The sequence below is a fragment of the Lynx rufus genome, unplaced genomic scaffold, assembly GCF_022079265.1.
Source record: "Lynx rufus isolate CCGP_SWC_20201006 ecotype Redwood Valley unplaced genomic scaffold, mLynRuf1.p SCAF_19, whole genome shotgun sequence".
In the NCBI taxonomy this organism is placed as follows: domain Eukaryota; kingdom Metazoa; phylum Chordata; class Mammalia; order Carnivora; family Felidae; genus Lynx; species Lynx rufus.
In genome coordinates, this window is record NW_025814833.1 from 36,907,736 (window position 1) to 36,934,474 (window position 26,739).

A 26,739-nucleotide genomic window follows, 5' to 3' on the forward strand; every position below is an offset into this window, starting at 1 on the left:
TTTCCGCAGATCCTAGGGTTTTATTGTCATTTAGCTAACTTTATTTTCCTTCATAGTACCCTAAGAGCTCTTGGAACAAGTTTGCACCTACAAGTTGCACTACTGTTTGATAAATAGAAGATGGTAAACGATGTAAATCCCATAGTAGAGAGGTCCTCAAGGAGGACAGTTGGGAAATACGGGGAGGGGAAAACAACCGTGGTTGTCGCCAAGACTGGGGACCGCTGCGGTTAACTGCTTGTGATTTAGAAGACAGTGGCTACGTGTCCTGCAAATGCCCAGCATAAGCTTGAAAAACAGAATTGTCTTGCCAAAAGTGTCAATGGTGCTTTGGTAGATTAATTCCTACACTGTTTTGGTCACAGTATTGTCAGGGATATGTTGTAGCCCAGCTCTAACCCTTGTGCCGGGCCATATGATCCGTGTATATTGATAAAAGTTACTTCGTATATGGGGGCCCACAAAATAGGGGCTGCCCCAGTAGCCTGGCCCACATCCCAAATCTATACCTAAGTCGGCCTGCACTTCCAAGAAACACCTGTCAAGGAATAGTAACGTGCACCAATCACTGTCCTCCAACTCAGCTTTCGGTAGCTCGCCTTAACCTAGAAAACAGGACCTGTTGGCCTTATAAGGAAATCCCTGGACTTCAGCCAATCATATACTATTTCCACAGTGCCTCTCCTGGCATCCCATAAAACCCATTCTTGCCCCAAATCTTTCTAGAACAGTGTTTTGCTGCTTGGGGCACTGTGCTCCCCCAATCCATGGATTTATTTTCCTCGAATAAGGGATAGCAAGCTCCTCACTAAATCGCAGTTTTGTCACTTGACAATTATTCTACCAATCTGCCTCCTTGCCCTAATATTTTCCTATTCTCTTTTCTCTTTCATTCACAATGAGTTATTTATATCTAACCTTCTCACATAAAGGATCCAAGGGTGTTGGTATGTGTGTGGGGGCTCCTGATTGGCTAAGCAATGATCTAAATTGGACTGCAATTACTTGGTTTATATCTCCATAACCACTGTACTTTTTAACAGCATTGATCTTTAGGTCTGTATTTGTTATTAATGCCATAATCTAGTCTGTCTGAGAGATTAACATTTTTCAGTCTTTCACAGTACACAGCCCGGGGTTCATTCCCCACCCCCCATTTTATTTGCATACAGTACAAATTTCTTACTCATTCTTTGCTCAATTTTATTATTTATAAAATGGGAAAAAGGCACAGAGCTCATAGTTGTGAGAATTATATGAGAAATAAGTGAGTACATGGCTTAGGTCAATGACTACACATAGCAAGTGGTTAATAGGACTTAGCTACAGAAAGCTTATATGTATTTGAGCGCCTGGGTGACTCAGTCCGTTGAGCATCCGACTTCGGCTCAGGTCATGATCTCACAGTCTGGGTTCAAGCCCCACATCAGGCTCCGTGCTGACGGCTCAGAGCCTGGAGCCTGCTTCGGATCCCGTGTCTCCCTCTCTCTCTGCCCCTCCCCTGCTGGCAGTCTGTCTCGTTCTCTCTCAAAAATAAACAAACATTAAAACAATTTTAAAAAGCTATATGTATTTTTTTCCAATGAATACGTTTGCATTTTTGACAGTCTCATTAGAAAAATAACTGACATTTTACTGCTGAACAGGAACACAGAGCTATTTCTACGTGCAACAAAATGGAGCACAGAGAGGAGAGTCACCAGTATCCAATACAGACAACTCTAGAGCATCTTCTCATTTTCACTTGAATGTGTTCCTACTTTGCCACCCGTCCACCCTGGAGCTAATTATCTTGGAGACTATTATTTACATTTATTTGAAATTTAAATAAGAGTGGAAAAAACAGGGTGATAAGGGACCATTTATTTCTAGCATTTAGAAATCAAGCCATATTTTATAAATGCAGAAATTACTTTTTTCAAAACTAGGCTAAAAATTTATCATCTGATGTTTGAATATTCACCGTAAATTTGAAGAATAGCATGTCAAGTGCCAGAAGCCATTTTTGATCGTCTATCCTGTTCAGTGGCAGTTTGGGCCAAGGAAACATGGCTTATTTGGATTTTTTGAAAGGCATGTTTCTCCCTCCCCCAGAAATATTTTGATACTAGTTATCATTAATCTCTAAAGAAGCAGAATTAGGTTATTTTTGTCTCAATATAGTACTTAACTCATTAAGCCGTAATTTAACTGATTTTTTTTTCAAAGGCTTGTAGTACTTACACATCAAAGTAGACAGAATCCTTCATGTTTTAGAAACTACCTATGGAAAAGTGTGTTTGAGATTGCTTTTTATTTTTTTTTTATTTTTTATTTTTTTGCTATGCCAATCACAGTGGCCTAGTAGCTGGGACATTTTCAGCTCTGTGTCACTGCGTTTCTTTTGCGTCGGAAAAGTTTAACCTATACCTGAACTTCCTGTATCATGCTGCCCAGCTCATTATCTTTGCTTCAACACTGTTATTAAGAAATACTGTCTTATTAGATTAACCGGAATCTTTCAAAGATTTACTGTCACTCCTTCTATGGTGTTTCTCCCCTTTGATGGGAAGGAAGAGAAGACAAAGGCAAGGGGGCAAAAGTGAGATCCCTATACAAAACAAACACCTCAGCTTTTTTTCTCATTTCCATTTTTCTCGGAGATGTATTTACAGTTTGTATTTCTGGAAAGCCTTTTTCATTACATGATGCATAAACATGAAGGATGTGTAGTGATATCCATGCTGTTTGTGGTTGGTTTGCTCTTTATGCTTCTACTTCCTTGCCCTTGGCAAGAAATAAAAAGTGATTTTGCAGTTTTCTTCACTGCCTTTTTATGAGTATAAAAAAGTACTTACTCTTAATGTTTTTCATAGATCTTCTAGTAAGGCAGTTGTCAAATAAAACCTTTCCTCTCTGGGTTGTTGATTTTTATGGTCACAACCAGAAGGTACATAATTTCAGTCATTTGACGCATGGTAGGATTAAGGCAGAAAGGATTTTTGCATGTTGTCCAGTGTGCGTCGTATGCCAAAGAAAGTGGAAGGGACGCAAGCCTTGATCAGTTCCTGGTGTTTCCTCTCACACCAAAGCTCCTCTTGGAGTCGCTGGAGGAGTTGAAAAAACGGTAGACACAGAGGCTGGCGCCTGCTATCGCCCACAAGCCCAGGCATCCCCAAAGCAAATGCCACGAATTTTACTGGGGTCTTTTTCTCGGTTGGGTATTGCATCTGGTCTCCCTCATGGCGCTAGATGTCAGGTGATGCAGACGGATAGAGGGAGGTGATTGAAACCTAGATTCCAAATGGCAAAGTGGGAGGCTATCCGAAAGCAGTTTACGTGTTTCCAGTGGGGGCTGCCAGTGAGTGCTTATGGCTCTGTTCCATTGGGACCAAGTAGCAGGATCACTGAGTAACAGTACCCATCTTCCCAACAAGTTGGATATCGTTAGCAGAACGCCTTGTGATGCTCTATGTCTTCTTTGCACTATCTGGAATTCTGTTCGGGTCCTCGTCTTTGTTTTATGTGATTAGAATTCACTGTCGCTCAGTGTTCTTCAAATTGTGCAATTCAGTGGTTACGACCCACCTTACACAAGGGGCTGTCCAATAGACAAGGATGATGAGTAGTCTCTATTAGCGTAAAGAGCCAAGAATTTGTCAGAGTCGTGTTCTAGATGATATAATTGTCCATGTATGCTGAGGGGATTAGAAGTGGTTAGAAAAACTGAGGCCCCAGGGCATGGGTGAGGTGGACACCAGTGGTTACGTTGTTAGTGATACAGAGTTGTGTTCTAGATTCCATGTGAAAATTCTCCAGGGATATTTGGTATCTGTTTCCAATGTTTCAAATTTTACTCAGATACTTCTGTAGTAAGGGACTGCATTGGGTATATCTCCTACCATCCTGGAAAACTTGGACTAAAGTAGGCTAACTATAATCCTATTCCTTTTTTAATATTTACTTATTAATTTTGAGAGAGAGACAGAGAGTGAGAGTGGGGGACAGAGAGAGAGAGAGAGAGAGAGAGAGGGAGGGAGAGAATGAATCTCAAGCAGGATTCCTCGCTCACAGCATGGAACCCAACACGGGCCTCGATTCCACAAACCATGAGATCACGACCTGAGCTGCAACCTCGTCAGGCATTCAATCAACTGAGCCACCCAGGTATCCCACCTCAATCCTATTCTTGAGGGTTATTATAAGATGCATTGAATGACCCAAACAAACCCATAGTATAAACAGCAATCTCAGAAAAATAGCCATCATGTTTTCTTAGCACAGCAGGAGAAAGATTCAAATCTTTTATTATGTTGTGTATTAATATTAAGCCATAAGGCTACAGGCTCAACTCCCACATTTTATCAACTACTTAGATTCACACAAAGTAAGGAAGATCTGTCTTTATTGAGGATTAAATCTGATTTATGTCAGAAATCTGTCATAGAAGGATAGATGGTATTATTGGTTGGCCTAGTGAAAAATCTATTTCCATTGTTGAAACCTACTTGTAATGGATCTGGGAACAAATGTGATTAGCAAATGGAAACTTTCACCATTTATGTCCTCAATATCCTAGGATTACCACAGGGATACAGTGGCAAATGGTCAAAAAGTATAAAACTCCTAGGGGGGCTCTTCCCCTGTCTCCCCAAAAATGGTGGTGGATGTGTTAATTAACTGTGGTAATCATTTCACAACGTACAGGTATATCTAATCACCATGTATACCTTAAACATAATTTTTATTGATTATACCACAATAAAGGTAGGAAATAATTTTCAGCTCATATTTAGTGGTTTTAATGTTATAGCAAAAAAGTTCATGAGCTGAGATGTTAACTGGATTACATATACAATTTAATGATAAAGTTCACAAAATGTTTGTTGTTATTTCCCCCTTAAAGTTAAGCACCTTTTGTGCTTCAATATAAACACTACTTGGTTTAATCCTAGGAAGCAGTCTAACTTATTTTAGAGATTCAGAGAGGTCAAATAAATATTTTTCACTTTTATATTTATCAATTTCTTTAAATTTTTTTTAAATTTTATTTATTTTTGAGACAGACAGAGACCAAGTAGGGGTTGGAGAGAGAGAGAGAGAGAGAGAGAGAGATGGAGGGAGACAGAATCTGAAGCAGGCTCTGAGCTGTCAGCACACAGCCTGATGTGAGGCTCCAACTCACCAACCACGAGATCCTGACCTGAGCGGAAGTCGGACGCTCAACCGACTGAGCCACCCACGCGCCCCTCTTATTAATTTCTACATGAACACATGAGTGCCTATGTGCTGTGCTAAGCTTTTTTTTCCTCTCATAATGTATTATGTTTACTTGCATTTCAGAACAGGATGTTTCCTAATATAAGAAATCCATTTACATTTTTAAATATGCAAAGGCAAGTGAAATGGCACTGAATGTTTAATTTTTAAAGATTCAAAAAAAATTTTGAGCATATTTGGTACAGTGTTATATTAGTTTCAGGTGTGTAACAGTGACTCGACTTCTCCGTACGTTATGCTGTGCTCACCGCGAGTGTAGCTACTATCTGTCAGCCCACAGCACTATTGCAATATCATTGACTGTATTCCTTATCCTGTACCTTCCACGTCTATGACTTATTCCACAAGTGGAAGCCTGTATCTCCCCCTCCCCTTCACCCATTTTACCCATTTGCTCGTCCTCTCCCTTCTGGCAACCACCAGTTTGTTCTTGGTATTTATAGGTCTGATTCTGCTTTTTGTTTATTCATTTGTTTGTTTGTTTGTTTCAGATTCCACAATGTGGAATGAGGGAAGTTATGTGCTATTTTTCTTTTTTAGTCTAACTTACTTCACTTAGCTTAATACCCTGTAGATCCACCCAGGTTGCCTCCAATAGCATGATCTCATTGTTTTTCATGGCTGTGTAATATTTTGTTTATACATGTATACTATATATATAAATGGAATATATTTATATAAATATATATAACATATAATATATATATACATATGTATATAGAAATATATGTACATATAAATATAATATATAAATATATATGTAAATATATTTAGTATATACATGTATATAAACTAAAACATATACTACACGCACACACATCTTCCTTTTCCATTCATCTATCAGTGAGCACTTGGGTTGCTTCCATATCTTGGCTACTGTATGATGCAATAAACATAGGGAACAGTCTCTTTATATATCTTTTAAATGTTTTATTTATTTATTTATTTATTTATTTATTTATTTATTTATTTTTGAAAGAGAGCACGTGTGGGGAGGGGTATACAGAGAGGGGGACAGGATCTAAAGCAGGCTCTGCACTGACAGCAGTGAGCCTGATGTGGGGCTCGAACTCAACAACCATGAGATCAAGACCTTAGCCGAAGTTGGGTGCTTTGACAGATTGCACCCCTCAGGCGCCCTGGCAACATTTCTCTTTAATAAATGGTGCTAGGAAAACCGGACAGCTACATGCAAAAGGTTAAAACTGGACCTCTTTCTAGAAGTATATACAAAAATAAACTCAAAATGGATTGAGGACCTAAATGTGAGACCTGAAACCATAAAAAAAAAAAAATTCTAGAAGAGAACACAGGCAGTAATTTCTCTGACGCTGGCCATAGCAGTATATGTCTCCTAAGGCAAAGGAAACAGAAAGCAAAAGTAAATTATTGGGACTACATCAAAATAGAAAGCTTTTACACAGTGAAGGAAATGATCAACAAAAGAAAACGGCAAACTACTGAATGGTAGGACATATTTGCAAATGATATATATGTGACAAAAGGTTACTATCTGAGGTGTATAAAGAATTTCTAGACCTCAGTGCCCCCCCCCAAAAAAAAACAATGAAAAAAATGGGAGGACATGAATAGACATTTTTCCAAAGAAGACATCCAGAAGGCCAACAGACACACGAAAAGATGCTCATCATCGCTCATCATCAGGGAAATGCAAATCAAAACCACAGTGAGACATCCCCTTTCACCTGTCACAATGGCTAAAGTAAAAAAGACAAGTGTTGGCGAGGATGTGGAGAAAAAGGAACCTTTGTGCACTGTTGGTGGGAATGTAGAGAGGTGCAGCCGCTGTGGAAAGCAGTGTGGACATTCGTCAAGAAATTAAAAATAGAACTACCGTATGGTCCAATAATTCCATTACTGGGTATTTACTGGAACAAAATGCAAACAATGCACTTATATATTTATTGCAGCATTATTTAACTGAGATATGGGTTAACCTGTTATTGATTCTCTTTTTCGTCAGAAGTACCCAATACACCGAGAACAGTGAGCCATCAGAACAGAGGTGGCCAAAGGGACCTGTAAGAGCCAGGCCTCAGGGCCTCTTCTCTGTACTTCAACTCAGGAAGTTTTGCTTCTACGTGTTGTAGATATTGGGCCTCTATGTATTACTTTTTGAGAAACAAAATTGAGCTGTTAGCAATTGTTTGAAATTCCCAATACCTCTCATCTCCACAAACATAGCAACGGGGGCTGGAGGCTGAACTTAGCAGCATTTGCATTCATTCCTGACTCGAGTTTTCAGGTATGGTTTTAGGCCAGGCCTTATCAATGGTCAGGCTAAGTCATTTCAGGTGTGAACCAAGACTTAGGCAGTCACTGCGGGTTCATTTGAAATAAACTGCTGTTTCTATCAATTTTATTTTCACCATTTCGATACTCATCTTGACATCATATAGAGCTAAGTTGGCCCCGAAGTATTTTGAAGGTCAGTATTTAAGAATGGGCTGACGAACCTGTATATTTGTTGCATGCTGAGATTTATAAAGAGCTTAGTGCTTTTTACCACTCACTTCTTTGTGGGAATAAATGTCAATTTAAACTATGGAGTAAACTGGGTCTGTCGCTCATGATTTGATGGATTTGGTGAGTGGTTGGGCATATTAGCTAGAGGGCTCAGTATAGCAATGACTCCTCTTCCAGATGATAATTAAGACATTTAAATTACTTACAAATTACATAGTGCCTAATCCTAAAAGGATTTAAGATAAGGCACAATGTGAAAATAATTTTAAATGCTGTTGAAATGCAAAACAAACAAACAAACACACACACATAGGTTCTCCTATGTGTATGTATTTCTAATTAAAAAGAGGGGAGAAAGAATTAGGTTAGAGCCTGGATGAATGAAGTATGGAAACTGAACTCTGACTTTCACAGCCTAAACAAGAAGCAGAATCCACTGGATAATATTGTGTCATTTTCTGATGAAAAGAAAGAATTTGAACTTCCAAAACTGTTTTCTTGACATAAATTCTAAGAACGGCATATAGGGGAATCCTTATCCTCAACTTCAGTATTTTTTTTTTTTAGATAACAATTTTCTTTTTTTTAAATGTTTATTTTTGAGAGGGAGAGACGGGGGGGGGGGGGGAAGGGTAGAGAGTGAGCAGGAGGGAGGATCTGAACCATGCTCCCTGCTGACAGCAGAGAGCCAGACGTGGGGCTCGAACTCACCAACCGCAAGATCATGACCTGAGGCGAAGTCTGACAACCGACTGAGCCACTCAGGTGCCCCTTAAATAACAGTCTTCAAGTGGCTGCTTCTTAAATAGATGCACTAGAAATGCTGAGTGTGCTATCACGTCAGATTTCAGTGGAGGTACCAATACAGCAATGACAGAAAAACGTGGGGCCAGTGCCTGGAGTATCTGCAGGAGGGAATCCACGAGATCCTCTGTACTTTCTCTCAAATTTGAGACCTTGGCTCATAGTGCAGGTTTATTGTGATTAATAGGGACGAAGGATTGGAGAGGACACAAAAACCCATTGAGCAATATCAGATTAAGAGCAATGGAATCTTACTTTTTGTCTCGTGTCAGTATTTTCCGTAAAATTACAGGCCCTGTAACCTTGAAGGGTCCCAGAGATTGGTTTGAGTGTAGTTTGGGGACAGGACAGTCTCTATTCTCCTGGGAACGGGAGAAGGGTGATCTGAATAGCGACATTAAGGATTGAAGCTGAGATTAAGAACGAAACAGTTGACCAGAAGCGTGAATCCAAAAGGGCTGTGGAGAGGGTCATTAGCAGGATAAGGTGACTCGATAAACACAGAGTAGGTGAGAGGAGAGCTAGCGGGGGAAGAATGGAGTGTTAGGCATTTTCTGGAGATACTGGTAGGGAGGCTTGCCAAGTTTATATGAAGCTCACTGGTACTTTCCACTTACGGGCTACCAACTCGTAAAGGAAATCAAGTTGGTTCATATACCAGGCGTTAAAGTAACTCCTAACGACTTAATAGTTGGAATGTATATATCCCCTTCTAGACTTTGAGCTCCATGAGAAACGAAACCGTTGGTAGTGTTTCCTACTAAATATCCATAAAAGACACGTGGCTTGACAATTAGAACGTACTCAAAAAACGTTTGTTGCAGGACAGAATTACAACGCCTATGTTTTCTCATTTAGTAATGGCTACTTAACAGTACTGGAAAGGTGGCATTATCCCTGTGTTTTGGATAAGGATGTAAGCCTGAAACTTTTAAATAACTTACACATTCTACAGCTCATTCCCCTGCTTACTAAGTGGCTGTGCTGTCATATGAACACAGCTCTGCTTTATGTCAAAGCCCACGGGCAGCACTGTCTCCTTAGCAAGCAAACATTTAAAGAATATACACAGGGCACCCATCACAGCGATAGGTATTGGAGATGCTAAAGGTCTAAAGATATTTAAAAATCATAATAGATGACAGCACAAATACGAGGCACACACATACTCCTGTCCCCTGGAGGCTTAAGTACATAGTTTTTTTTTTTTTTTTTTAATTTTTTTTCTCAACGTTTATTTATTTTTGGGACAGAGAGAGACAGAGCATGAACGGGGGAGGGGCAGAGAGAGAGGGAGACACAGAATCGGAAGCAGGCTCCAGGCTCTGAGCCATCAGCCCAGAGCCCGACGCGGGGCTCGAACTCACGGACCGCGAGATGGTGACCTGGCTGAAGTCGGACGCTCAACCGACTGCGCCACCCAGGCGCCCCTTAAGTACATCTTTTAAAAGCAGGATATTGTTGGGATTTTTGTTTATTTAATATTGGAGACTCTTATCTTTTGATTGCCCCACGTTATTATGGCAGGTACAGATTATGTGTCTAGGCTTGAACAGTCTTTTAGTTGTGCTGTTATTTACTTCATTGCTTTTCCCACATGTATTCTGGTTTCCTTTTTTTGTGTGGGTTCTGTCTTCTAAAGGTCCCAAGCGCTCTGAGACTTGTGCAGGGACAGTGGGTAGAAATCTAGGTTTGTAAGAGTGACTGGGAGGTACTTTCCATTTCCGTGCTTGACGTACCCGTCTCGATCACATCTCTGCCTTGGGGCTCTCCAGCACAATGTAGAAGAAATTACAGTTTCAATGAGTCACCCCTCCCCCCCATGCTGGGACCCAAACACATTTTATGCCTCTGGAAGGATTTCTCACGCATCTATTTCAGGTATGGAAAACGGGAATGCGTTCTGTCAATATCTTGACTTTTCCTTTGTTTCTTCTTCGGTTGGGTTTGGGAGACGGAGCCCAGGCTAGTTTGACATCTTGTATCAAACTTCTGTTTCATAAAAGCAAGTCCATCTGGTCCTTTGAAAACATTTATAAATGCAATGGTATATTTTGCATTTGCTCTTTAGCTTAGAAAATCTAGTCACTATAAATGAGGGCAAATCGCTCTTATGCATAGCAATTTAGGGATTTTACAGCGTCATATTCATTATCTCAGTGCTCAGAACACTATGACATAGTTACAAATGAGGAAAATGAGAAGCTAAGTGACTTATCTATAAGTGAAGCTAATAAGAAATCTAGTTGGAGCTCAAATTCAGATCCTCTGATTCCTCAAATTTCATTCTGTGCCATCTCAATGCTATGTTTCAGAACATTTCTCAAAGTCAAAAAAAAAAAATAAAGAGCTAAAGATAGAGTGCTTGTTGAGTGAAGACATTTTAAAAATGAGAGTTTTAAAATATTTAAGTATAGCTATTGTGAACGAGAGAGAAGAGCAGCTTAAAATGATACATTGACTGTGTAGGTTTAGAAAACCAACGACAGAATAAACATCTATCTGGTGTACATGTTTATTTTTTAAATTTACATCTTTTTACTATGTTGATACAATTTCACATTTCTGCAAGCTTTCAAGTATAGTCCTAGGAATTTCTTTTCTTTACCAGATTCATCAATATTTTATTACATTTTCTCCATGTCTCTTTATTCTCTCTCCATAACCCATATACATATAGAGGTACATACGTGTGTGTGTGTGTGTGTGTGTGTGTGTGTGTGTGTGTCAAATATACTTCTCCTACTCCCTCAACCATTTCAGAGTTAAATCACACATATTATGAATCTTTACCCTAAATACCTTAGGAGGTATATCCTAGAACGATAAACCACAGTAAAATTACCAAAACCAGGAGATTTCATGCTTATACAATACTATTCTCTAATTTAGGGATCTGAAACCTATAGCCCTCAGGTCAAATATGGACCATTGCTGCTTGTTGTTGTGAATAAAGTTTTACTAGAACACAACTGCGTTTTGTCTCAGTTTTTGAGCTACTACAACAGAGCCAAGTAGCTGCGGTAGAGACCATAGGACCCACAAGTCGAAAAATATCTACTATTTGATCCTTGGCAAAAGAAGTTTCCTGATACTTCTTTTCAAAGTCCAAGTTCAAATTTGACCATATCCGAATAGGAACCTTCATAATTAGATTTCCTCACTCAGAATCCGCCTGAGATAGCTTATTTTGTTTGTCGTGTTTCTGTAATCTCCTTCGATCCGCAACACGTCCTGATACTTTCTTTGTATGTGATGACATTGAAAGTTTTGAAGACTTAAAGGGCCACTTATCTAACAGGATGTCTTTTTTTTAGCTGCATATGATTCAGTTTGTTTATTGATTTATTTTATTTAAATTCAAGTTAGTTAGCATATAGTGTATCTTGGCTTCAGGAGTAGCACCCAGTGATTCATCGTGGATGAATGCTCCATCGATGCTCATAGGGTGTCTCTTGACATGGGGTGATCTGTATTTCCGTATGATAGATTCAAGTTAAATACATTTTTAACAGAAATAACACCAAAACGATGCAGCGTTCTTCTCATTGCATCCTTTCAGGAGATGCGTGATGTCTGCTTCTCCCTTTGTTGGTGATACTCACTGTAATCACTGAGTTAAGTTGGTGTTTGCTAAATTCTTTCAATGTGAAGTTACTATTTTGCCTTTGATTTCAACACATAATTAGAAATACCCTGTTCTAAATAAATTATCCCTATCATGGTTAAAAATCATGTTTTTAAAGTATTGTGTGCATATTTTACTATCTTGGTAGGATGTTGAAGGCTAGGCTTATGTACACAAAGCACAGAAGAATTGTTTAAGGCCAGCACTCAGTAGAAGCCAGGATTCATACAGAATGCTGAGCCTTATCTTCAGTGCCTTTTTGAGTGTGAATAATGGATGTTGTATTGAAAATAGGGAACCTTGTTTGGCTGACAGAATATTTATGGAGTAACGTACCACAGAAGTGCTCAGAATAAGTTCTGAATAATATTCCCTCGGAAAATGCAGTACAAAAATTCAAATGCAATACTCTAAGATGAATAGGAAACTTCCATCAGTTCAAAATGTGAGGTATGCCCGTCAGTATGAGGTCTGCCCGTCTACATGCCAGAAAGAATCAGACCACACATACAGGTTTGGGTAACAGTGATTTGCAGCAGCTGACTGGGGCCAAATACATCATTTACCATGTGGGGCTGTGAGAAGCAAGTCCACTGGGCTGAGCTGAGACTGTCTCCCTGCCCTTGGTTAGGGGCAATCGCTTAGACTGCCCCTTTTCAAACTAATTTCTTGAAGTAGTAGGAGCTGACATACCGAATGATTTGACCCAAGATAGAGTCAAAATGAAGGTCACATCATGGTCCTCAAAGTCGGATTTTGTTCAGGAAGTAATTGGAAGAAGGATGATTAGGGAAACAAGAACCAGAACATTTTCTTCCAAGTGTTATTGACTTAGCATTGATTGATGTTTTAGTTCTGTCCACTCTCTGATATTAAAAAAAAGAAGATGAGTGGAAAGACTAATTTTGAGTACACTCACTTTCAATTTCTGTTCAATATTGGCTTAGAATAAGACAAATAGTGAAATTATAACAGTAAAGACAAGGGTGGCAGATATTTTTCTAGACGGTACCAGAGGGATTTCCCGATACAAAACAAAGGAAGTGATAGGAAAGAAATTTCACAACATATTTTAGTGGTTGGAGTGTTAGTCTCCAGTTTTCCCCATTCAGAGAATTAGCTCAAACATCCCAGTCTTGTAAATGCGATTTTTTAGGCAATATCATGTGCAGTTTTAAGATCATTTATTTTTATGACGTGTGCAGAAGGTATAATTTTTGGGTAGTAATAACGGTAGAACAAGTTGGTCTCAGCTGTGGCATCCTAAAAGACTGCTAAATAGTCACAATTTCTGTGCAGTGTACAAATACAAGCTCCCCACAAGAATAAGGATTAAGTGAAAAGAACGAATTATACCAGTGTTGAACCTCCCCGTATCTTGGCATGCACAAGTAAAGATAAGTGTTCATGTTTGCTGAGTTACGAGTATTCAACCGAATTGCATGTGAACTGATGACAAATTTGTATATTCCCCTGTAGATCTTTTTCCACTTGCAGAAGAGAAATGTTTTAGATGCCATTGGTCACACAAATCTTCATTTAGCTTCTTTGGAAAGTGGTTACTTTTTGAAAGGTATAGGACCTATGTATATGTGGATCATGAGTCTCCTCATTATCCAAGAGGGAGATTTGCTAGGAAGTTAATTTCACCAGGAAAAATGTCCAAATCATTTTAAGACTGAAAATATCTTCCCACTTCTAATCACTGACATGTTGCTTTTGAAAATTCACTTATATATTCACTTAAAATATTTGGGAGAGCCTGTGGAACAGAAGTGTTTCTAGAAGCTGGCTAAAGCTACCTAAAGACATAGTGTATGTATTGGGGGGGGGGTATTCAGGAAAGGTTTGGGGGTTTGTAGTAAGAAGTGAGAACTGGAGAGAAATGAAGGTTTTAAAACTAGTTTAACAATTCACTATTTTGTATTCAATGTAAGATTTCCACAAAACACTTACTTGTGATCACACTTTAAAAGAAAGTCTTTTAGTTTCCAAATAACCGATGTTGATAGTTTCTGAGGACTCAAGGGTGTTTGCATATTGCTACTTATCTTGATTTGTGCCAGAATGACATAATTAGGCACCAAGTCCCAGTCAGAATTTTCCATCGGCAGAGGCAAACACAGGAAATGCTATCGAATATTTTCAAAATTATGATGGGTTCAGGACAGGATCTGCACACAGATTGCCTGAATTCTAATTCTGGCTCTGCCATCTACTACTTGTGTCATTTTAGGTAAATAGGAGAAAACGTAACACCTCTGCAGTGTATCCTACTCAATAAGGTAATTGGGAGGATTAAACAAATGTATGCAAGATATTTGCAACAATGGCACGTACTAAGCGCTTAATAAATATTAGTAGTACTATTAAATGCAGACAAACTGTACATATGAGAAAGTCCATCGTCCAAAGAAGTTTCATCAGTAAAGAAGAACGAGTGAAAATGAATGAACTGAGGAGGCAATTCAGAAAGTTAAAAATACAAACAAAAGGAACCATGCGAAATGAATTCTTAAATTTAGCAACACGAACTATTGCATTGAAAATGGAGATTAAAACAAATCCAAACACTGGCACATCGAAAGAATACAAATAGACAACTTGGTAAAACCTAACTATGAATCAGTAAAAACACAAGGTATACTGTTGGAAATTTGAAAGGAAATAAAACTAATAATGGTGAATTTTTTTTTGTTACCAATCATCACAGTCTTGTCATTTGCCTCTGGAAAAAGTAGGTTCTTCATCTGGAGACTGAAACCAAGTCACGTTGAAACATGGTTTCCTTGTATTTCTCTGAGGGAGTGGCCATGTGATCAGGTGGCTGATGTTCCGGGAGTAGTGAATAAGAGGGCAGGCAGGTGAGAAAGTAGGGAGCCTAAAGGTCAGGTGCTGGGAAGTCGTTGCAGTCCTTAGCAATGTGACTGCCTTTGGAATAGAAACTTGGACTTGGCAAGGTTGGCAAGTTGTTGCTTTCTCACTTATTCTTATGTACTTCCTCTGTGTCCTCCCTTAATTCTGAATAAACCCTACTTTTCAAAATGCCATCCTGACTCGGCTAGATTAAGAGAACCAAAGGAATAGGGGTAGGACAGGGGCATTACCACACTTCTGAAATTGGTAGGATAGGTTTTTTTTTAAGATTTTATTTTCAAGTAATCTCTACACCCTGCGTGGGGTGGGGCTCAACCCCACGGTCAAGAGTCATGCACTCCACCACCTGAGCCGGCCAGGCACCCCTACGTATGATGGCAGTTTTAAAGAATTCTAAGGGTTTTGGTGAAATTCAAGGGGCTGTGAAGGATTCTGTTTCCTTTTAATTAGACAATTATTTGGCAGTCATTTTTGTTGTTTCCATCGCCCAGAAGAGTGCTTGCCACAAGGTAAGGGCTGAGTCCTTGTTTGCCGAAGGACTGAGGCCATTTTTCCCCGGGCAGCCCAGGCGATACTTCCGTCTCGCCCAGTTAATGGTTCTGCAGTGGAGACAACCTTATGGCAGAAATGAGACAAAGACGTTCCCATGTTTCTGTTGCCGTTGAGCAAGGTGACCCTACTCAGTCCATTAAATATGCCTGCTCTCAGCGCGCACTGGTCTTTTGTCTTTGGGGATATTTTCCAGGCACGTGGGTGTGATTACAGAATCATCAGTAATTGCATACAACTTTATTTACCAAATATATTCTGTCAGAGAAGGCTCTGGCTGTAGCAACTAGTGACCAGCACCATCCTCCTGCCATGTTCCAGGCAGCAATGACTATAGCACTGAGAGCTGGATTACTAGTGCATTCACCAGTATCCAAAGCAGCAATTTCAAACCAAATGTGACATATAATGACTGATGTTTCCAGTAATAGCACACAATTATATGTGTATTCAGGCCTGCTACCTTGCCTACTGCCAGGATTACTAGGCATGATTTCCTGCCAAAAATTAAAATGCCCAATTGCAGGTGATACAAATATGTGGGAAACATCTACCTCTGGGAGATGAGTTGGAATCTATCTCCTACAGAAGATACATAACAAGATAGTCTGCCTATCATGGGGAATATGGCCAGAAGCACTGAAGAACATGCCTCTGATGACCAACCTCATGGGGCCTACCCAAGACTCAGGTTGGACTAGAATCAAGAACACTCTCACCGTACTGCTAACTTATTGATGAATGACAATCAACAGCATTTCCAACTGGCAAAATCATGGAGAGACAGACTCTCTGTATGGAGCAGATAGACAGGGACAATAAAAAGCTGAGAACAGAGCATAATCATTGAGTAAAACTCTTCGGCAACCCCAAGTGCTCAATCTCAGTATGGCGTAATGTGGAGAAAAAGGAACCCTCGTGCACTATTGGTGGCCATGTAAATTGGTACAGTCACTGTGGGAAACGGTTTGGAGGTTCCTCAAAAAACTAAAAATAGGACTACCATATGATCTAGCAGTTCCACATCTGGGTATTTATCAAAAAAAAAATGAAAACACTGATTTCAAAAAATATATGCACCCCTATGTCCATTGCAGCATTATTCACAATAGCAAAGATATGGAAGCCACCCAAGTGTCCGTTGATAGATGAATGGATGAAGAAAGTGTGGTATATGTGCACAGTGGAATACTGCTCGGGCTTAAAAAAGGAGAAGATCCTGCCATTTGCAACAACATAAATGGATCCAGAGGATATAATGCTAAATGAAATAAGTGAGTCAGAAAAAGACAAATGCCATATGATTTCATTCATGAGGAATTTAAGAAACAAAACAAAAAACAGATTCTTTTTTTTTTTTAATTTTTTTTTTAAATTTTTTTTTTCAACGTTTATTTATTTTTGGGACAGAGAGAGACAGAGCATGAACGGGGGAGGGGCAGAGAGAGAGGGAGACACAGAATCGGAAACAGGCTCCAGGCTCTGAGCCATCAGCCCAGAGCCCGACGCGGGGCTCGAACTCCCGGACCGCGAGATCGTGACCTGGCTGAAGTCGGACGCTTAACCGACTGCGCCACCCAGGCGCCCCAACAGATTCTTAACTATAGAGGACACACTGGTGGTTGCCAGAGGGGAGGTGGGGGGGGGGGGATGGGTGAAATAGATGAAGGGGATTAAGAGGAAGGCACTGAATCATGTATCGAATTGTTGAATCGCTATATTGTACCCCTGAGACAAATATAACACTGTATGTTAACTATACAGGAATTAAAACTTTTAAAAATTAAAGACAGCATTACTGAGTTATCCAGCAATTCTTTTGGATAAATACACAAAAGAATTATAAACAGGGTTGAAGACATATTTGTACACCCATGTTTATAGCAGCATTGTTCACAGTAGGCAAATGGTGGGAGTAACCCAAGTGTCCGTTGATGGATGAATGGATACATAAAACGTGGTACATACATGCAACGGGTATCATTCAGCCCTTAAAATGATAGGAAATTGTGACATGTTCTATAGCATTATGAACCTTGAGGGCATTATGCTAAGTGAAATAAGCCAGCCAGGAAAAGACAAATACTGTACGATTCCATTTACATGAGGTACCTAGAGTTGTTAAACTCATAGAGACAGGAGAATGGTGGTTGTCAGGCACTGTGGGAGGGGCCTTGAGTTATTGTTCAATGGGTATAGAGTTTCAGTTTTGCAACACAGACAGTTTTGGGATTGCTTACATAAATGGGCTTCATGTTACCGAAAGGTGCACTTAAAATGGTTAAGATGGTGGGGGCGCCTGGGTGGCGCAGTCGGTTGAGCGTCCGACTTCAGCCAGGTCACGATCTCGCGGTCCGGGAGTTCGAGCCCCGCGTCGGGCTCTGGGCTGATGGCTCAGAGCCTGGAGCCTGTTTCCGATTCTGTGTCTCCCTCTCTCTCTGCCCCTCCCCCGTTCATGCTCTGTCTCTCTCTGTCCCAAAAATAAATAAACGTTGAAAAAAAAATTAAAAAAAAATGGTTAAGATGGCAAATTTCATGGCAGGTGTATTTTGCCACAGAAATAAAGAGCAGGAATGACTGTATTATCAGATAAAGTCAACATCAGAGCAAAGAAAATTATGAAAGGCAAAGAGAGACATTACATGATTATAAAAGTATCAGTCCATCACAAAGATGTATCTACTCTAAATAGATATCAACCAAACAACAGAACTTCCAAATACACAAAGAAAAATCTGATAGTTGAGATAGACCAAGCCACAGTTAACATTGGACTTCATACACCCGACACTCAGCAACTGATAGAACTACCAGACAAAATCAGCAAGAATAGGGTGACTAAACAAAACAGTGACCAACAGGATCTTATTTGTGTAAATATACTCCACTCAACAATAGCACAGTACACACTTGTTTCATGTGCCTACAGGACATATACCAAGATAGACTATATGCTGGACCATAAAACAAACATCAACAGAATGAAAATATATCCTATAGAATGTGTCCTCTGAGTATAGTGAAATCAAACTAGAAATCTGTAAATCTGGGGGCACCTGGGTGGCTCAGTTGGTTAAGCATCCAACTTTAGTTCAGGTCATGAGCTCACAGTTTGTGGGTTCAAGCCCCACATCGGGCTCTGTGCTGACAGCTCAGAGACTGGAGCCTGCTTCGGATTCTATGTCTTTCTCTCTGTCACTGCCCCTCTCCTGCTCATGCTCGCTCGCTCTCTCTCAAAAATAAATAAACATTTAAAAAACATTTAGAAGTCTGTAAACTTGAAAGAAAACACTTAGAAATTAAACAGCACACTTCTAAATAATCCATGGGTCAAATAAGATCAAAGGAAATTTTTTTTTTTAATTTTTTTTTTCAACGTTTATTTATTTTTGGGACAGAGAGAGACAGAGCTTGAACGGGGGAGGGGCAGAGAGAGAGGGAGACACAGAATCGGAAACAGGCTCCAGGCTCCGAGCCATCAGCCCAGAGCCCGACGCGGGGCTCGAACTCACGGACCGCGAGATCGTGACCTGGCTGAAGTCGGACGCTTAACCGACTGTGCCACCCAGGCGCCCCTCAAAGGAAATTTTTAAAAATTGAACCAAATGAAAATGAAAACAAGACAAATCAAAACCTATGGAATGTAGCTGAAGTAGCACTGAGAGGGAATTATTTTTGAATACAAAATCTATTTTTTTAAGCTTATTTATTTATTTATTTGTTTTAAGTGAGAGAGCATGCACGGGGGGAAGGGGCAGACAGGGAGAGACAGAATCAAAAGCAGGCTCTGTGCTGTCAGAGCAGAGCCGACAGGGGACTTGAACTTAGGAACTGTGAAATCAGGACCTGAGCCTAGATCTAGAATCAGACGCTTAACCAACTGAGCCTCCCAGGCACCCCTGAGAGAGAAAATTCTAGCATTAAATGCTAACATTAGAAATAAGGAAAGATCTCAAATTACACACCCAAGTTTTTACCTAAAAGATATAGGAAAAGAGAAAAACCTAAAGTGAGCAGAAGGAAGTAAATAATAATGATAAGAGCAGAAATCAATGAAATTAAAAGAATACAATAAAGAAAATCAATGGGGGAAAAGCTATTTCTTAAATTAATAAAATTGGTAAGCCTCTAGCAAGACTGGCACAGATAAAATTAGAGAAGACAAGGATCAATATCAGTGATTAAATAGGAATATCACTGCAAATTCTGTAATTTCTAAGTGGATAATAAGGGAATACTGTTAATGACTGAATGCTCATAAATTTGAAAACATAGAAGAAATGGATCAATTCCTTGAGAAACCACAAATTACAACAACCCTCCCAAAGTTATATAGGCAATGTAATTAATCTTATAATTGATAAAGAAATTGAATATGTAGTTTAAGAAAGTCCTGAAGGAAAAATATCCAGGCCCATGTGATTTCACTGGAAAATTCTACCAAATGTTTAAACAGCCAATTTACATTTGAATGCATTTTATTTCTTGTTGTCTAATTACTGAGGCTTTGACTTCCAGTACCATGTTAAATAGTAACGGTGAGAGTGCACATCCCTGTCTTGTTCCTGACCTTAGGGGAAAGGCTCTCAGTTTTTCCCCATTGAGGATGATATTAGCTGTGGGTCTTTCATATGTGGCCTTTATGATGTTGAGGTATGTTCCATCCATCCTACTTTGTTGAGGGTTTTTATCAAGAATGGATACGTATATTTTGTCAAATGCTTTTTCTGCGTCCGTTGAGAGGATCAGATAGTTCTTATCCTTTCTTTTATTAAAATGTGGCGTATCACCAGCAGCAATGAAGAAGTCAAACTTCTATTTGCAGATGACATGATACTTTATGTAGAAAACCCAAAAGGCTCCACCAAAAAAAAATTGCTAGAACTGATACATGAATTCAGTAAAGTCACAGGCTATAAAATCAATGTGCAGAAATCTGTTGACTTTCTATACACCAATAACAAAGCAGCAGAAAAAGAAATCAAGGAATCAATCTCATTTGCAACTGCACCAAAAATAATAAGATATCAAGGAATGAACCTAACTAGAGAGGTAAAGCATCTATACTCTAAAAACCATAGAACACTTAAGAAATTGAAGATGATACAAAGAAATGGAAAAGTATTCCATGTTCAAGGGTTGGAAGAACAGCATTGTGAAAATGGCTACACTACCCGAAGCAATCTACACGTTTAATGCAATTCCTATCAAAGTACCTCAAGTTCCAAAGAGAAGACGAAGACTCCCTATCGACCCAGGTCCAAAGACGGAGGCAGGGTAAGATGCACTAGTAACCCAGCTCTTAGTGCTATAGTCATTGCTGCCTGGAACATGGCAGGAGGATGGTGCTGGTCACTAGTTGCTACAGCCAGAGCCTTCTCTGACAGAATATATTTGGTAAATAAAGTTGTATGCAATTACTGATGATTCTGTAATCACACCCACGTGCCTGGAAAACATCCCCAAAGACAAAAGACCAGTGCGCGCTGAGAACGGGCATATTTAATGGACTGAGTAGGGTCACCTTGCTCAACGGCAACAGAAACATGGGAACGTCTTTGTCTCATTTCTGCCATAAGGTTGTCTCCACTGCAGAACCATTAACTGGGCGAGACGGAAGTATCGCCTGGTCTGCCCGGGGAAAAATGGCCTCAGTCCTTCGGCAAACAAGGACTCAGCCCTTACCTTGTGGCAAGCACTCTTCTGGGCGATGGAAACAACAAAAATGACCTCCAAATAATTGTCTAATTAAAAGGAAACAGAATCCTTCACAGCCCCTTGAATTTCACCAAAACCCTTAGAATTCTTTAAAACTGCCATCATACGTAGGGGTGCCTGGCCGGCTCAGGTGGTGGAGTGCATGACTCTTGACCGTGGGGTTAAGCCCCACCCCACGCAGGGTGTAGAGATTACTTGAAAATAAAATCTTAAAAAAAAAACCTATCCTACCAATTTCGGAAGTGTGGTAATGCCCCTGTCCTACCCCTATTCCTTTGGTTCTCTTAATCTAGCCGAGTCAGGATGGCATTTTGAAAAGTAGGGTTTATTCAGAATTAAGGGAGGACACAGAGGAAGTACATAAGAATAAGTGAGAAAGCAACAACTTGCCAACCTTGCCAAGTCCAAGTTTCTATTCCAAAGGCAGTCACATTGCTAAGGACTGCAACGACTTCCCAGCACCTGACCTTTAGGCTCCCTACTTTCTCACCTGCCTGCCCTCTTATTCACTACTCCCGGACCATCAGCCACCTGATCACATGGCCACTCCCTCAGAGAAATACAAGGAAACCATGTTTCAACGTGACTTGGTTTCAGTCTCCAGATGAAGAACCTACTTTTTCCAGAGGCAAATGACAAGACTGTGATGATTGGTAACAAAAAATTCACTATTATTAATTTTATTCCCTAGCTAGAACATTCAGTCCTAAAATTTGTATGCAGCCACAAAAGACCCTGAGTAGTCAAAGCAATTCTGAAAAAGAAAAACTGGAGGAATCCCGATTCCGGATTTCAAGCTCTATTACAAAGCCGTAGTCTTCAAGACAGTATGGTACCAGCACAAAAACAGACACATAGATCAATGGAGCAGAATAGAAAACCCAGAAATGGACCCACAACTATATGGCCAACTAATCTTCAAGAAAGCAGGAAAGAATATCCAATGGAGAAAAGACAGTCTCTTCAATAAATGTTATTAGGAAAACTGGATGGTGACATGCAGAAGAATGAAACAGGATAACTTTCTTACACTGTGCACAAAAATAAATTCAAAATGGGTGAAAGACCTAAATGTGAGACAGGAAACCATCAAAATCCTAGAGGATAACACAGGCTGCAAGCTCTTTGACCTTGACCAGAGAAACTTTTTATTAGACATGTAATTGAAGGCAAGGGAAACAAAAGCAAACATGAACTATTGGGACTTCATCAAGATAAAAATCAAAAAGACAAACTTAAGCACAGTGAAGGTAATAACCAACAAAACTAAAAGTCTATGGAATAGAAGATATTTGCAAGTGATTTATCTGATACAGTGTTAGTATCCAAAATCTATAAAGAACTTATCAAACTCAACACCCAAAAAACATAACCCAGTCAAGAAATGGACAGAAGGCATGGATAGACACTTTTCCAAAGACGACATCCAGATGGCTAACAGGCACATGAAAAGATGCTCAATATCCGTCATCATCAGGTAAATACAAATCAAAATCACATTGAGATACTACCTCACACCTGTCAGAATGTCTAAAATTAATGACACAAGAAACAACTGATGTTGGCAAGGATGTAGAGAAAGGGAAATCCTTTTGCACTGTTGGTGGGAATGCAAACTGGGGCAGCCACTCTCGAGAACATTATGGAGGTTCCTCACAAAACCAAAAATAGAACTACCCTATGATCCAGCAATTGCACTATTAGGTATTTGCCCAAAGGATACGAAACTATAGATTCAAAAGTGTAGATGCACCCAATGTTTATAGCATTATCAGCAGTAGCCAAACTATGCAGAGAGCCCAAATGTCTATCGACTGATGAATGGATAAAGAAGATGTGGTGTATATATACAATGGAATAGTCCTCTGACATAAAAAGATGAAATCTTGCCATTTGCAACGATGTGGATGGAGCTAGAATGTATTATGCTAAGTGAAATGAGTCCATCAGAAAGTCAAGTACCATATTATTCCCCTCATATGTGGAATTTAAGAACCAAAACAGATGAACATGTGGGAAATGGGGGGAAGAGAAGAGAGGAAAACAAACCACAGAAAATTCTTAATTAACTATGAGTTGATAGAGGGAAGTAGGTGAGGGATGGGCTAGATGAGTGATGGGTACTAAGGAGGGTACTTGTGATCAGTACTGGATGTTGTATGTGAGTGATGAGTCACTAAATTCTCCTGAAACCAATATTGCTCTGTGGGTTAACTAAAGTTTAAATAAAAAATAAAAAGCCAATTTACAATCTCTACCACAAAATCCAAGAGGACGGGGCATTTTATATCTCATTTCATGAATCCAGTATTACCCTAATAACAAAACCAGAGTAGAAGAATAAAGTGGAAAGGATCACCCTACTTGGTATTAAGGCTTACCGTATAGCCACTATAATGAACACAGTATAGTGTTTGCTGAGGGATGGACGCATAGATCAATACAATAGAATACAGAGCCCAGAAATAGACCCAAACCAATATACCCATCTATTTTTTGATAAAGGTGTAAAAGTATATCAATGGAGGAGGAATAGCCTTTTTAACAAATGGTCCTGGAGCAATTAGACATCCATAGTGAAACAACTGAACCTTGGCCTAAATCTCATACCTTATGCGAAACAAATGTAAAATGAATTACAGCTACATATGTAAAATTATAACGTTTTGGAGGTGTTATTCCGCACTGAAGGCCAGGTGAAAAGTTCTTAGACCTGACACCAAAAGCATGATCCATGAAAAGAAAAAATCGATACATTGGACCTCATCAAAATTAACAACTTGTGCTCTCTGGATAATGAAAGACAGGCTACAGACTGGGAAAAAATGTAAACCACATAACTGATGAAAGACATGTCTAAAATATATAAAGAGCTCTTGGAATTCAACAGAATAAAAAAATCGGAAAAAGGAGCTACAGGCGTGGCTTAGGATAAGCAGGTGCGATGGACCTGTATGACTCCTTTATTCCTGGGGTTGCCATATAGTTGCCGAAAATGACATAGTGAGAAACTAAACTGAGGAACTCCTAAGAAAAAGAGTGCAAGAACTGGAAAGGGAGATACAATGACTTAAATAGGATCCAGCGAACAACAACAAGAACTCAAACATTAGAGAAAATTCTTCAGGAGCTGGAAAAGCCAACTGTGCATTTGATTTCAGTGCTAATGGCCAAAGTCATGTAGCCCTAAGGCTAGCCTATCTAGGCTAGGGATGCTAGGGCTTTGCCCGTCAAGAAAACACAAACAATATTATTGAAGAGAAACTGAGGCACTGAGACTTGACAATGAGAAAGCAGACATTCAACTCTCACTGATGTGGATAAACAGACAAGGGACCTAAGTGCCTTTAGACAATTAATTTCTCTTAACCTTTGCTCTCACTTTCCAAGGATTCAGAAGATTTTAACTTGAAGAAGTCAAAACTGCTAAAAAATCCATTATACCCACATTTTCCATCAGGTGTTCCCTTGAGGCGTTCATATACTGGCTTGGGCTTCTGTAAAACCCAGCTTCAGTGCTAGGTTCAGCTGTTTGAGAAGACTTACTGCTCTTTTCCCCCTTATTCTGATTGAGATATTATAGTCATGAATTCTGTGGCTCGGAGTATGATGGCACATATCGTTTCAGAAATCATATGGACTTTTTTGTCTGCTCAAGGACAGCTAGTAGGCCAGAGCTTGGATGAGGGGAGATGGCAAGAACCTTTCTGGTTATGTCAGTTTGCAGTGATTGACCAGAGATTCCTTTGTCATTAAGTCTGTTGTATGATGGTTTTCTCCTCTCTGATTGGCGAAGGAATGGAGAAGCCCGTGATTATTGATAAGCTGCTGAACATAGGTGAAAAATCCCCAGAAACCTCAGTACAGAACGGGTGTAGAGTTTTCTCTAGTCTTAAGTGATTTTAAGTTTGAAAATATCAAGTGGATCTATGACTGGGAGGGTCAGGAGTTCAGTGTCACCCACCTATAGCAATCTAGGCTAAAGGTAATGTTAAAACTCACATGTTGTATTGTCTTCTGCAAGGACTGGATTGTGTTGCAGTACCCAAAAGGATATTTGCAGATTCAAAGCTGGGTGGATTGATATAATGGAGAAATATTAGGCCCTCTGTCATAAAGCAGACCAGTGCCTTTGTAATAGGAGTGAAAATTCATACATAAGTCCCTAATAGATTATCATAAATGTCAAGGATAGGAATCTCAATCCAGCATTTTATAACTAGGGATGCATTGTACATCCACATTTATTTCATTGGGAAAAAACAAAAGCCAAAAGGAACTGTAATAATACACTAGAGGAAGAAAATACTATCTTGGAGAGACCAACAAAGAGGCTCTGTGTGGATACAGAAATTAAAAGCAGCATTTAACCATAGAGAACTCCCCAGGATCTAGGAGGCAACCACAGGCTAGTGGTAGGTGGATAGAAAGGAAATATAAACAAAATATTTACTGTAAGAAGTCCTAGAAACTCAGATGATCAACTCTATGAAAAAAAAAAAAGGCATAAACTCCTAATAAGGACGTTCTTGTTGCTTAAATGAGAAAGAGTTCAAGCATTTTCTTATCACTGTCCAAAAAGATTTAAGTAAAAGAAGCCAAAAGCAATTGTAAATTGGAGATATATTTATGTATACTTGGAAATGTGTGACTTGTGTTCAAATTCATTAAAGCTTGATCATGCAAGTGTCAAAAAAAGAAGGAAATGGGCTACAGACATGAATAGAAATTTCATCAAAGAAGATACGCAGATGGCAAATGAACACATAAAAAGATGTTCAACATTAACCATTAGTGAAATGCAAATGAAAACTTCAATGAGGTCTCACCACACAGGCACCAGAATGACTTAAAATTTTTTTGTTTAATGGTAACACCACATGCTGGTGAGAATGTAGAGAAACTGTGTCATTCAGAGATTGCTGGTGGGAATATAAAATGGTACAGCCACTCTGGAAAAAACAAAAAAAAAGTATTGGTTACAAAACTAGGCTTGCCGTTACCACATGACCCAGCAGTTGCTCTTGGACATTTATCCCTGAAAAATGAAAACTTTAAGTTCACAGAAAAATCTATGCAGAAATTATTGTGTCAACTTATTTGTAATGAGTCCAGACATCAGAACCGAAATGTCCTTCAATAAATGAGTGGTGTAACGAACTCTGGTGCATTCACACTTACAATATTACTAGGCAATAAAAACACACACACACACACACACACACACACACACACAAAAAAAAAACATGGATATATACAATGACTTGAATGGATCTCGGGATTTGTGCTGAATGTAAAAGCTGATCACAAAATGTTATATATTGAATGATTTCATTTATGTAACATACTTGTAATGGCAAGATTATGGAGTTGAAGAGCAAATTACTGGCTTCCAGGGGTGAGGGAGGGAGGTGGCC

At 39.5% G+C, this 26,739-nt stretch overlaps 1 pseudogene; it reads left to right on the forward strand.

The window, feature by feature from the left end:
- Positions 1 to 2,954: 2,954 nt before the first annotated feature.
- LOC124513851 (tRNA pseudouridine(38/39) synthase-like) lies at positions 2,955 to 25,692 on the forward strand (annotated as a pseudogene).
- The last annotated feature ends 1,047 nt before the right edge of the window (positions 25,693 to 26,739 follow it).